The 13,504-nt window shown below is 43.5% G+C and overlaps 1 protein-coding gene across 11 annotated transcripts in view; it reads left to right on the top strand.

Annotated features, from left to right (window-relative positions):
• The first annotated feature begins 1,002 nt into the window (after positions 1-1,002).
• The window catches only part of ICA1 (islet cell autoantigen 1), a 113,215-nt gene continuing 100,713 nt past the window's right edge, over positions 1,003-13,504 (top strand). For 4 of the 11 annotated variants that reach the window (XM_084896687.1, XM_084896686.1, XM_084896690.1 and 1 more), the window contains exon 1: positions 1,456-1,641. The gene's annotated coding sequence lies outside the window, so the exon portion shown is untranslated. Of the gene's footprint in view, positions 1,298-1,447; positions 1,642-13,504 lie in introns of those variants that run through there. The other 7 variants (XM_084896685.1, XM_084896684.1, XM_084896681.1 and 4 more) reach the window with 5 other exon arrangements.

Raw genomic sequence — 13,504 nt, 5'->3', positions numbered from 1 at the left:
TTTGAATGCTTCTTATAAAAACCAAATATAGGAGCAATGTTTTTTTCTTCCAAAACTTATCCCAATTCTCAGATTTTCAACAATTTGCTATTTTGTAGACCATATTATTTCTTTATTCATAAAAACTTATTGGTGTTCTTCAGCTCAATATTTTGTGCCATACCCAGACAGGCTCAAACCTATCTGTATAGGAATATATCCTAAGAATAAAATCAACTTTAAAGGTTATGTACATTTCAGAAATTGTACTATCTTACCATTCTATTAAAATGACAGCATCTTCTCCTATACATATTCACTATCCATTTTGGCCAGCCACCTTTCTATCTTGAGATGAAGCTAAATTCTTGGTTCAGACAACCCTGGATTCAAACTCCTATTCAATATCCTATTCGCTGAGTGCCTTTATAGCACTCTGGGCAGTCTGTGTTTTCACTTGTAAAACAGGAATAATAACTTTACCTACAATAATAACTTTACCTATTAGGTTGCTCCAAGGATTAAATATAAAGTGCATAGCATGTGCCTGGCATGAACAGCCTATTCATGCTAGCGATGGATTTTGGATTTGTTTGCATCTTTAGTCAGTAACCACCTTTCATTCCGTCCTGTTAAATTGCTTAATTCAATGACTATTCAATAAACTTTTTAAACAGATATATAACATAACCAGGCATTGAGTCATTGCACCTTGAGACTGCTTTTCAGCATAGATAATTTGGGGAAGACCTATTTCAGCATTTTTTTTCTTCGGATGATCCCTGCAGGGTACCCTAAAAACAGGGTTTGGTTCTTTCCTGATGACAAAGGCTAAGAGAGGAGGAGGAATATCAGCCTCAATAACAAGTATAAGAGATATGTGGCTAAATGGGAATGAAAACATGATATACATATGCATACATACAGTTATTTTTGTTTTGTTTTGTTTTCACACAGCCTTTTTCCTTGAAGTCCAAACTTGGCTCACGGGTACAGGCCTCTGTCATGTGTCGTGGCATTGGAAGTCATGAAGTCTCCTGTCCCCTAGAGCCACAGAGACCTACAGTGGAAGCAAGCAGCACGCCCTGCCCTGGACACAGCGGGAAGCCCTCGCCCAGGCTCCCACCTGTCGCCCAGGTCATTGTGACGCACGCGCTGTGGACACGTGGAACACCTGCGGGAGGGCCGGGGCGGGGTCACCCCGGGCCGCGGAAACCAGCGGGGGATAGATGCCCCCGGAGATGGTGGTCGAGGTCACACCCCGGGGACTAGAGAGAGGGAGGCTCACTCCCCAGATCCCGGACCCGCCCCAAACGAGGTGAGGCCAGGGCCCCCGCCTGCACCCAGATCCCGGGGTCCCGATGGGAGGGCCAGCCCCCGGGCCTCTCCGCAGGGGAGCGATGGGGAGGGGGCGGCGGCGGGGCCCAATCGGGGCCCCATCCCGGCGCGCGCTCCCCGGCCGCGGCGCTGCGCCGATCTGCGCTGCGGCGCCGGCGCCGGGCTCCGCGGGTGCCATCAGGGCCGGCGGCCGCCGCCGCAGGAAGGGCCGCTCCCGCGCTCCCCGCCCCTCCTGCCCGCCGCTGACGCCGACGTCGGATGAGGGCTGAGCCGGAGGGACGCTCCGCTCTCGGCCCGGAGGCTCCCGGGGGCCGGGGCACCGAGGTACCTGCCCTCCGGGGCCGGGGCGGGGGCGCGCCGGGCGGGCTGCGGGCTGCGGCGGGGACGGCCGGCCGCGGGGCGGTGGGGGCGCCCCCCGGGGCTGCCAGCGCTGCCTGCGTGGGCGGCGGGGGGCTGGCGAGTCGCCTTCTGCGGCCGCGGATCCCCCTGCGGGGACCGCCGGAGCCCTTTCCCCTCCCCCGCCGGCTCCCCGGGGCCTGGGCAGGTCCGGCGGGGGCGCGCCCGCCCGGGGAGCGCGCGTCAGACCCCGGGGAGCGAGGGGAGCGCTGCGGGCTCCCGCCCCAGCGCAGCGGGCACCCCACCCGCTCCGAGCCTCGCCTGCCTCCCAGCTGCCGCGCCCCGGGATCCCCAGGTCCTCTCCTCCGGGGCTGACTTGGTGACACTTCACCTGGCTGGCCTGTGCCTTTTTTTTTCCCTCTTCACCCCAGGACCCATCTTTGGCGGAGGTGGCAGGGAGCAGCTGGGTACCGCTTCCTGGCCACTGGTGCCGGGAGGTCTGAGCTCGGTGCCCTGCCAACGAGGTGGTCGCCAGCCTCGGACCCCACTGGCACCAGAGAGACCCTAAGCAAGGCAGGTCCCTTGCCAACCCTGGCGCGCCGGTTTCCTTTGGGTGCTGCTGACTCCTCCTTTCCTGACCAGGGGCTATGGCAGCTCCTGCTTCCTCTAGAAGCGAACGTATCCTGTTTATTCTGGGCCTCAACCCAGAACGACTGACTCCCCGCGAATCGTTCTCACTTTTCACTGAGAGGGCTCCCTCTAGGCCCCTCAGCGTTTCTTTGGGGTCTTCAAAGGGCTGTGCCCTTTGGCAGGTGACAGGAATTCAGTGCCAGGCTGGGGGGAGAGAGTCCTGCTTTAGAAAGAGAACCAGGCTGTGTAGATAGCATTTAAGACACCAGTTATGAGAAAGGCGCTGCTGGGTGGCAGCCTTAGGCACTGAGATCTGGTAACTTTACAGAAATGATCAAGGCCTGGAAAACCCAACAGAGCCGAGCCGAAGCTGGTTTGAGAACCGTGTTGGTGCAGGAAGCAAGGCACACAGGAGGGCATTAGCCATGAAGGCCCTATATATTATGACTCATTGCAAACACGTCCGTGTCCAAACATTTCAGTCAAGGCTGTCAGAAAAAAAAAATCTCAAATTGGTTTCTGTTGACTTTTAGTTTTAGATGATCTGAGATCTGGTCTGTTCCGGGGGTTGGGAAGTGAAATAGGAAATGCTTTATCGGTTGGAAATTAATGCTCCAGACTCGGTTTCTTACCTTTGATTTGAAAATACACTCACATTCTAATCAGACTTTTAAACCAGTTTCTCCTTAGGTTACAGTTTTTATTTTTGAAACATCGTGTAGACTCTATACACTGTAGAGTATATACCATAGAGGCAAACTCAGTGTAGAATCCTTAATAGTTCAAATGCCACTGGTTTTTAGACCATCATATATATATGATGGTCTAAAAACCAGTGGCATTTGAACTATTATTTATATATTTATATATTATATATATATTTAATTGCAAGAGATGTGGCTTTCTAAATGTATCTCTCTTTTTTTTTTTGCATTGCATTGATAAATATTTGTATTATTTATAGTAAAGTTAAAAGATCTTTGGAAGATGACAATTTTCAGCATCTTTATGTTTCCCTGAGCATTTCTCTCTCTGCCCGTCAACTGTGTGAAAAATACAGAACATGTTGTTATCCGAAAGAAAACTTTTTGACTAAACAGAGCATTTTTTTCCCCATGTATAGGCAGTTTTATCAGAAGCAGGGAGGTGTGGCCACTGTGCAATGACATGGCAGTGACAACCTGTGTTGACAAGAACTTTAAAGGTTACAGAAACCTCATATAGGAGAGGATGCAGGTGGATCAGAGAGAATTTTTGCTCTTTACTAGTTGAGCTTTGCAGCTAGAAGCCTGAAGGGAGGTGGCAACATTTAGATCGGTGCACTGGTCACTGGTGCACTCTACTCCACCTGCGTTGTCAGATTTATGGGAACCACGGACAGGTTTGCTGTCTGCAGGTTTTTGTTCATTAAATAACAGAGGTTATCAATTAGCCTTATTCCCATCCATACTCCCATCCCCACTCCTGTCTAGATTCTGCCTCAACAGAGCTTTAAATGCAGACTGCTACAGGGAAAACTTTCCTCCCCAATTTCTCCCACCCCCAAGCTGTCACATTTCATACCACAATCATATCTAGCATCATGGAGGATGTGCAGAGGGCACACCGGCTTTGGATCCTAATGGAGCAGGATTGGTACCCCAACTGTAAAAATAACGAGCCATGTGACCTTGAGCAAGTTACTTAAGCTCTTTACATCACTTCCCTGCCTATAGAGCAAAGAATATCCACCTTGTGGTATTGTGGTGGGGAGTAGAGATAATATATGTTGGCCTTTAACCAGTAGCCAGGTATTTCTCTAGAAAATGGGTTTATTCAGGAACAACCAAGAATTGCAGTTCAGGGCATGAGGTCTAATGGCAAACCACTCCTAAGTCCAGAGGAACAAAGGAGAGGAATGCTCTTTTATAGACTTGGGAGGAATGGTTGTAAATGAAGAGTCCATTGGAGGAAATTGAAAGTTTGAAGGATAGTGACTTTTAATTGATTGAGTTATGGCAGTTTCCCATTGGCTGAACTGCTACTGGATGAGAAAGACTCTTCTTTCTGAGGTAGTAAAATAGTATCAGTTCCTGTCAGAAGTTATGTCTCCTGTTGGGGTCAGTAGTATTGTTGAATGACATCTGTGTGGGTTCCCTAAATGAGGTTTCTGTTTATTAACTTTTCATATTTATAGAAAACTAGTGGCCAGATGCATGAATGAAGATTCATGCAAGATTCGTTCCCCTGGCTGCTGACACCATCTTCACTCTGGCCAGAGCAACCTTTCTGCCTTCCCATGTTGCCCAGAGGCCAGGAGCAGCTGGGGTGGTGAGGAATGCCTGCAGTTGTTGCCATGGTGACAACCAAGCATCCCACCCCCTGGCCACTAGGTGCTTGTGTATGCAAATTAACCTGCCATCTTTGTTGGGTTAATTTGCTTGCTCCTGATTGGCTGGTGGGCATTGCAAAGGTACAGGCGATTAGCATGCTACTCTTTTATTAGGTAGATGCTTTGCACAGTAAATAGGACTCAAGAAGTTGCAATGAATTGTTTTTTCTCATACAAAACATATGTGCTATCTGTATCTGAAAAGGATGCTACTGCTTTTCCTTTCGCAAGAGGGAAGCTGTTCAGTTTGGTTGTCAGTAATTCAGGTGATTTTTGTATTGATGCCAAGAGTTTGGGCTTTCTGGAGTACTTCTGAAGTTGGGTGTACAATCTGAAACAAAGCAATGCTAATTTATTCCAGTGCAGATAGATCTTTCAAACCCCTGCTTCTCAGATGTGATTCATAGACCAGCAACACTGGCTTCCCCTTGAAGCTTGTTGGAGGTGCAGAATCTCAAGTTGCCCACCAGGCTCACTGGATTTGAATCTGCATTTTAACAAGATCCCCAAAATGACTCACATGTACTAGTGCAGTGGTTGGCAAACTCATTAGTCACCAGAGCCAAATATCAACAGTACAACAATTGAAATTTCTTTTGAGAGCCAAATTTTTTCAACTTAAACTTCTTCTAACGCCATTTCTTCAAAATAGACTCGCCCAGGCCATGGTATTTTGTGGAAGAGCCACACTCAAGGGGCCAAAGAGCCGCATGTGGCTCATGAGCTGCAGTTTGCTGACCGTGGTACTAGTGCATTAAAGTTTGAGAAGCATTGCTGTAACGTGGCATTTATAAAACGTTTCTGTCCAGTAGAATCATTTGGAGCTTGTTAATGTGGATTCCCAGGTGGCTTCTCCCATCTCCTCCTGTTAGCACCTCAGGTGGCTTTGATGTGCAGGGTCCTTCCACACTCTTTGAGAAACAGTATGCCAAGCTCTTTATCTAACATAGGGTTCTAAAATGGTTCAAGGCCCTCTTTTTTTGAGAAAGCTGCATAGTCAGCCCCTTTTTATGTAAGTAGGTATTATAATCCCTATCTACCTGATAAAAATTAAGCCAACCTGCGTAAAATGCCCTGGATAATGAGTGTGGTAGAAGCACCTTGAACCTTTATGATTCCTAGTTGGCCATGCTTTCACTACTCCAACATCCAAGTATATACACTCTATGTGTGTAAGTAATTTTACATATTAATGACTCTCTCCAGGACAGAAATGATTGTACATCATAGGGCAATTAATACATGCCTTTATCACAAAACCTTACTTCTAGGCGACTATAGACAAGTTACGTAGGAAAATCGATTTTGAACTTGACTCAGAAAATAAAGATTATGTCTACTAACAGTTTTGTCAGGATAAGCGTAATGTGCACGAAGCAGACATCTAATGTCTGTGAAGTGTTAGCTCCTCAACTAATGGTAACTACGTGTCCCAGTGTAAGCCTAGTGAGAGAATGAGTTCAGGGAAAACTGGGTAAATGGCGTTTGCTCCGGGTGAGAAATCTCTCCTGCTAAGTCATATGACATCATTCACCAGGCCTTTGGCCAAATCAGAGGAGCAGGGTAACCACGCACATTTCAGCAAGTATTTGTTGTGTCTATGCCATGTGCCATGCACTGGATTGATACTGGGGATCCCAAGACAAGATCAGACCCTACCCTGCTCCAGAGGATCCTAGAGCCTGGCAATGGACAAGGCAGCTGATAGTTACATTTCAACAAAAACAGAGAGGGGTGGAGCCCATGCCAGAGGCACCCCTCCCAGATTTGGGAGAGAGCAGAGAAAACCTGAGAAGGTTCATGGAAGAGGGGACCCTTGAGCTGAGTTTTAAAGGACCAATAGGAATTTGGCAGGTGAAAAGGGTTGGGAATGGAGAGAAAGACTTCCCAATGCAGTATGCAGGGGTACAAAGGGAGAGAATACAGGTGGGAGAATACTTGTAAAGAAGTCCTCATGTCTGGAGTCCAGTGTGCGTGTGTAAATCTTATTAGTTAGTGACCTTGGGCAAGCTCAAATCATCTGTGATTTGAGAGGATTAAATATATTCACCAGGGTAAGCAAAGGAGTGATTTCACTTACATGCTGAATAATCCTGGTGGTGGTAGAGTTTCTAGTGGAAAATAGGTGACTGATATTGTCATTAGAATTAGGGAAATTAAAGAGGCCAATTTTAGAATGCATTCAACAGAAAACACATAAAATTAATGTATTTGAAAATGATTGAAAAAGACAATTGAATGCAGCACAATTCTGTGGGTTGGGAGACACGAGGTGTATGTGTTCAGTGATGGCCCATTGATTATATAGCTAAAGGTATATTGCTAACCCCAAGAGTCTAGACTGAATGTGGAAATGTTCTCTCCTGCTAGGTGGTGAGAGCATTTGTACGAGGAGTGACTGTGAAGTATTGCAGCTACTTTCCCAGAGTGAGCATTAAAAATCTCTTCCATTACTTACTATCATCCCTCACACCCACTTCTCTGTTCCCAGAATAGAGCTTGGACACTAATGTAGGAAACCTGAAAGTACTTAGGGGAAATCCAGGCTTCTCTGTGTGTTTCTGGGGAGTGCATCCTGAGCCAGAGACCAAGGAGCTCACTGGGGTAAATGGTGCCCCCCCCCCCCTTATTGGTTGGAACTCTGATAGCCACCAGGAGTCCATCAGCAAGAATTTGCTGTTCATGAGCACCCTGGTGGTAATGGATGTGGGGCTAACCCAGGACCTGAGCCTGTGATTAGAAGAGGTTGTTTGTATAGAAACAGAGTCCATTAGCCACCTCTTTCCTCCAGTAGAAAGGAGTGGTTAAAAAAAGGAGTGGTTAAAGAAAAGGTGCCAAAAGCAGATCTGAATTTCCTAGTTGACTTTGGGCAAACTACTTCATCTTTCTAAGCTTTTCTCTTCCTTTAAAATTTTTTATTTTTATTTTTCAATTACAGTTTATATTCAATATTATTTTGTATTAATTTCAGGTGTAGTGCACAGTGGTTAGGCAATTATAGACTTTGAAAAGTGTTCCCCCGATATTTCAAGCACCCACCTGGGACTGCATATGGTTATTACAAGGTTATTGACTCTTTACTGTGGTGTGCTTTACATCCCCGTGATTGTTTGTGACCACCGATTTGTAGTTCTGAATCCCTTCACATTTTTACCCTTTTTCCTCCCTCCACTGCAAAAGGGGTGGTATCCCCTTCATGGTGGCCGTATAGGGATGAGATAATGGGGTTAAGTGCTTCACACACGTATGAAGTGCTCTGTAAATGGTAGTGCATAATTATCGCCTTCATCCGTCACATGTTTACTAAGGCCTGCTGTTGCAGGTACTTTGCTTGGTGGAAGGAGGCAAAGATGAACCAGAGAGGGTCCCTGCCTTCATGGGCCTTACAGTCTAGTGCAGGAGATGCAGATGTAATTAACTCATTTAGAAGAGTAATGGGAGTGCAGGGATACCACCAGCATGGAGTAGTTAATTCTCGGTGACAAAGATAGGGTGTCTGGGCAGGTGTTGAGTCGGGGAAGGCTTCATGGAGGAGGTGACATTTGAGGAGAGTCTAGCAGTAAGGTATACATTGGCCCCCTGGATGAATGGGGTGAGGGCATTTCAGGTGTAAGGAAACATTGCAAGTGGCATTGTGTATTCAGGAAAGCTCCAGCACTCTGAAATGACCAGAGGAATAGTTCTGTGGATGGGAAATAGTAAAATTTTTTGGAATGTGGGCAAGAATGTGAAAGGGCTTGGGTTTTTGCTAAGAAGTTTAGAATTTTCTCTGGTTATGAGGGTGGTATAATTTGACTTGCAAATTGTAATAGTTCAGAGTGTTGGTATAAAAGATGGGAATGGGCAGATACAGAGATAGTGTGGCCTCTGAAGGCCTAGAATAAGTCCTGGATGTTAATATAGAAAGGAAAATATGTAATTAACAGCTTTTTAAGAGAGAGAATGGAGAGAACTTGGAGAAAGATAAGAGAGAAGTTAAGTTTTCAGTTTGGGCCACTCAGTGGATTTCATGCTGGTAATTAACATAAGGACCACAGGAAGATCACTTTGGGGGTAAAACTAGAGGAAGGAAGGTTTAGTTTTAGATGTGCTGAGTTTGAAGTACCTGTGGGATATCCAGGTGAAGATTGCCATAGGACCGTGGTCAACAAACGGCAGCTCACAAGCCACATGCGGCTCTTTGGCCCCTTGAGTGTGGATCTTCCACAAAACACCACTGCCCTGGCGAGTCTATTTTGAAGAAGGGTGTTAGAAGAAGTTTAAGTTTAAAAATTTTTGCTCTCAAAAGAAATTTCAATCGTTGTACTGTTGATATTTGGCTCTGGTGACTAATGAGTTTGCCGACCACTGCCATAGGAGATGGAAACTTAAACATTTCTTCTCCAGAGCATCAGACCCACCTTTCCATCTCCCTGTTGTAATCTCTGGAGAGGTGTTTGATCCTGGAAGGCATAGCATACAGCTGTTGGTTGAAGCCACCACGGAACAAATCACCTAGAGAGAGCAAGTGTAATGGAAGAGAACCAAGATTGGGACCTTATCAATTTCTGATATTTGAGATGTGAGTATAGAGGAAGAGGAACTAACAAAGAAAATCGAAAATATAGCAAAAGTAGAGATAGTATTTCTTGAGTCGCAGATCAAGAGAAATGAGCACCTGAGTTGGGCTCATGGTGAGAAACTCTCTGGTATGGTGGGCTTAGAATTCTGCAAAGTGAAGGAAGAAGATGGTAACTGGAGGAAGTAAGAGGTTGAAGAATATGGATTGAGGGCAGAAAGAGGGTTTAATTAACTTGAAAGAGAAGGGATAATAAATGGACTAAGGTGGGAAGGGTCAAGCGGGTGAGATCCATCCCTTCAGGCGGGAAAGAAGTGAACAGCAGAGGTTATAATCAGGGTGCTAGAAAGTTCCAAAGAAGTTAGCAGTGGTACATGAGGGGTGGAAGCTGTGGGGGGAGGTGCCAGTGCAATGCCCAGGGCCAGAATTCCCTGCAGCCGCATGAGGAGGGAGCCTGGTCATCAGCACCCTGGGGAGTTACCTTCCCCCTGCTGCTCCCTGAAGGCCAGGGGTTGAGTGTCCTTGCAGCTAATGCTCATTCCTCATTGTTGCCATAGGCAGCCTGGGCATCATTGTGAAATGAGTAAACTTTGCATTGGTGCCAGACCACTCCCCCTTCCTGCTTCCTGCTTCTCTATGCACTCCTGACCTGGAGCTCTGCACCTTTGCCTTTGAGATCCTCTCGACTTATTCTCCCTGCCTCGCCAGGTATATGCCAGATGGATGGCCCTGTCTTCACTCCAGGCATTGCTGCTATTAAATCCTGTAAGGTTCTTGCCTAAGAAAATAGAGAGAATTTGGAAAAGGGATCTTTTATGAGTTCTCACATAACACCAACTGATGACCCAGTATAGATAGGTGTAGGTGGCTGAGCCGGGGTGCACGAAAATGCAGTGCTTTCTCTTGATAGTGCTTTCTCTTGCCGGCTGCTTCCCTTTGCCGCTGACTGTTATTTTAAGGCCTTCTCTTTGCTCTCCCTCCCCTGTCTGGGCTGCCCTCATAACTTGCTCTCAAGTCAGCCAAAGCTCAAACATGATTTAGTGACCACAGCTTTACCAAGGCAAGTCCTTGAACCCATGCCATTTCCAGAGCAAGGAGCCCTGGTGGTTTGTTTGCAGGACATGTGTACAGCGTAGACATTTGATAAAGCACATGTTGTTGTCTGTGTTCTCCAGTAATTTAATACAGGAGAAAAAGGCATCCTAGGTGCCTTGGGAAATTTTCTTCAGTCCTGGCTCTCTAAGTCCCTCTTCTGTGAAAACAGGAGATTAGATTAAATGATCTATAAATTCCCTCCAAGCTTTGAGTGATCCTGTGGAGGCATAATATTTATTTGATCATTTCTTTAAGATGTTACATTATGAATTTAACTCTAAAGAAAAAGAACCTTGTAAAAAATCAAGAAAAGGAAAAAGAACGTTGTAAACAAGTGTCTCTATAATTATCCTGATTGCTGACATTATGCTAATGTGTAATTTCATGGAGTTGTGGTCACTGTATTCACACAATTTCCCCCCCATCATGTCTGTAATATTGGTAACTATCCATTTATGTCTATATATTTGCATATAAAATACATGCAATATAATATATGTATATATTTTGCATTTGTAGGTATATATATGTATTTTTATTCAATTTATTGGGGTGACATTGTTGAATAAAATTATATGGGTTTCAATTCTATAATACATTATATCTTTATATTGGATTGCGTGTTCATTACCATAAGTGAAGACTCCTTCTACCATCATTTATTCTCCCTTTACCCCCTACCCCCCCCCCAGCTACCTCCCCCACACCTCTTTCCCATACTGTTGTCTACCTTTGAGTTTTTTGTTTTAGTTTTTGTGCTTGATCCCTTCACTTTTTTCCACCAAACCCTCAAACCCTTGCCCCTCTAACAGCTGTCACTCTGTTCTCTTTATCTATGAGTCTATTTCTATTTTGTTTGTTAATTTATTTTGTTAATTAGATTCCATGTATAAGTGAAATCATATGGTAGTTGTCTTTCTCTGACTGGCTTATTTCACTTAGCATGGTTGCTCTCCATGTCCATTCATGCTGCTCCAAAAGGTTAGGATTTCCTTTGTGTAAATGTACCACAACTTTTTATCCACTTTTCCACTGATGGGCACTTAATTAAGCTGCTTCCAAATCTTGGTTATTCTAAATAATGCAGTGAACATAGCGTGCATACATTCTTTTGAATTAGTGTTTAGGGTTTCTTTGGATATATTCCCACAGGTAGAATCAGTGGGTCATAAGGTAGTTCCATTTTTAAATTTTTGAGGTACCTCCATACTGCATTCCATAATAACTACACCAATCTGCATTCCTACCAACAGTGCATGAGGGTTCCCTTTTCTCCACATCCTTAGAGCTTGTTGTTTATTGATTTTATTGGTCATAGCTATTCTGACTGGTGTGATATGATATCTCATTGTGGTTTTAATTTGCATTTCTCTGATGCTTAGTGATATTGTGCATCTTTTTTAATATCTATCGACTGTCTGTATGTCCTCTTTGGAGAAGTGTCTATTCAGGTCCCTTGCCCATTTTTTAATTGGATTGTTTGCTTTTTTGGTGTTGAGTTTTATAAATTCTCTATAAATTTTGGATATTAACCTCTTATCAAATATATCATTTATGAATATGTTCTCTCATTCGCTGGGTTCCCTTTTCATTTTGTTGATGGTTTCCTTTTCTGTGCAAAAAAAAAAAATTGTTTGATGTAGTCCCATTTGTTTATTTTTTTCCTTTGTTTCCCTTGCCTGAGGAGATAATATCAGAAAAAATATTTCTACGAGATATGTCTGAGATTTAAATGCTTATGTTTTCTTATAGGATTTTGAGTAATATTTAAATCTTTAATTCATTTTGACTTTATTCTTGTGCAAAGTGTAAGACAGTGGTCTAGTTTCATTTTCTTTGCATGTATATATCCAATTTTCCCAACACCATTTATTGTATAGACTATCTTTACTCCATTGTATACTTTTGAAGTTGATTGAGACCTAAGTAGGATATTCCTTGATTTGTCAACTTTTGAGGTTAAGCTTTTAAAGAAAAAACCACCATATGTACTAGAGATTAAAATCCATATGCTAAATTCTGATGGACATTTGAAAGTTATGTAAACCAACCTACATACAATTAAAAGTTAATATAATTTACACAGCGAGATTTTAAAGTTTTTTTTTAAAATTTTACTTCATTGTTTAAAGTATTACAAATAGTAGTACATATGTCTCCATTTTTCCCCCATTGACCAAGTTTTGTCTTGTGTGTTTTTTTTTAATAATATTTTCTTTAGCAAAAAAATAGCCTATTTGTTCTTTTTGTATTTCCAGTCTTCTAATCCATTTAATGTCACTTGTTCTTGTAAATGTCTTGGAGATTTCTTATTTTCACATGACGGCTTCTTTGATATTGTTGCCAAGATTTTTGTTGTCCCACAGCATTAACACTTGAACACCCTTTGCAAGCAGGGCTTTCAATAGGAGAAAGAAGGGCAAGCGAAATGTAGACTGTGCCCCTTGTGAGTTGTATATGGTTTATTTTGTTTTCAATTTGTTTGTGGGGACATAGTATTTTTAATTTTAATGTTAAGGAGGAAAACCTTTTAGAGGCTATCTTGGCTATTTTGTTTTAGGTTATTAGAATATGAGATGTTATGTTTGATAATTTTCCTTTGAGAAACATCCCTTAGAATAGAGGTCGAGACTCCTCTGAACTTGATCTTTAACCTGGTCTTGGATGCATTTGCTCCATTTTTGGAATCTCAATCTCCTCATCTTTAGAAAAAGATGTGCTCATCATCTCTAAACTTTCTCTTCTATATACATGTCTCTACAAGTAATTTAAAAATAGTGTTGTAGTTTTTGTGACTGAGGGCATTAGAGATGTCAGCTAGCCTACTCTATTCTGTTTCAGATAAGCAAAGGCCAGATGGGTGGAGTGCCTTAGAGGAGGCAGAAGTTTGTGACATGGCCATGGGTTTACTGGCTTTTACTTTACATTGAACAGCATATAAGGAGATAAGTTATATTGGTATTACAAATATTTACTTTGGGGATAATATTTTAATAGATTTAGGGCATCATTAAGCTGAATTAATGCCAATATAATACCTGAGCTGTTTCAAAATGTAAATAAAATGATCCTTTAAAATGACCCTACATGTGTAGGGTCTCAATAAAAACTCATCCATCTTTTAGCTGCCTTGAATAGGTTAGAATTCTGTTTTCTTCTTGTAAGATTTGCTGACTCATAGAATTAAAGTATGATTC

Source organism: Pipistrellus hanaki, assembly GCF_964339955.1.
Source record: "Pipistrellus hanaki genome assembly, chromosome: 10".
Classification (NCBI taxonomy): domain Eukaryota; kingdom Metazoa; phylum Chordata; class Mammalia; order Chiroptera; family Vespertilionidae; genus Pipistrellus; species Pipistrellus hanaki.
The sequence above is the reverse complement of the archived record's forward strand: the minus strand, read 5'-3'. Positions and strand labels throughout refer to the sequence as shown.